The following is a 367-nucleotide window of genomic DNA, read 5'->3' as shown; positions in this document are numbered from 1 at the left end:
ATCTAATTAATTGAACCACGACATTAATATTCGTTACAAAATGGTGTCTAGCATGTGGATTGTAAAAACATTGCTGGTGAATCACCATATCTTCGATTATTATGCATATAATGTATCTTTTCCTTTTCTTTTTTCTTTTTACGCGACAAATGACAATGTCTCCGTTCTAACCAAGTAATCCAACCAAATGCAGTAGTGTGTCTCACATGAGGTACGGACCTTTGACTTTTTTAAAAAATAATCAAATTATGAAACTTCTAATGCCCTGCCTCCAAACGACAATGCTACACATTATTCCTTATGGTCCTATCTTATCCTATCCCGTTATATTAAAGCACCTGTAAATATATATATTTCTTCCTATTAG

This window comes from Arachis ipaensis, chromosome B02 (genome assembly GCF_000816755.2).
Source record: "Arachis ipaensis cultivar K30076 chromosome B02, Araip1.1, whole genome shotgun sequence".
Classification (NCBI taxonomy): Eukaryota; Viridiplantae; Streptophyta; class Magnoliopsida; order Fabales; family Fabaceae; genus Arachis; species Arachis ipaensis.
This window is presented reverse-complemented; position numbering follows the sequence as displayed.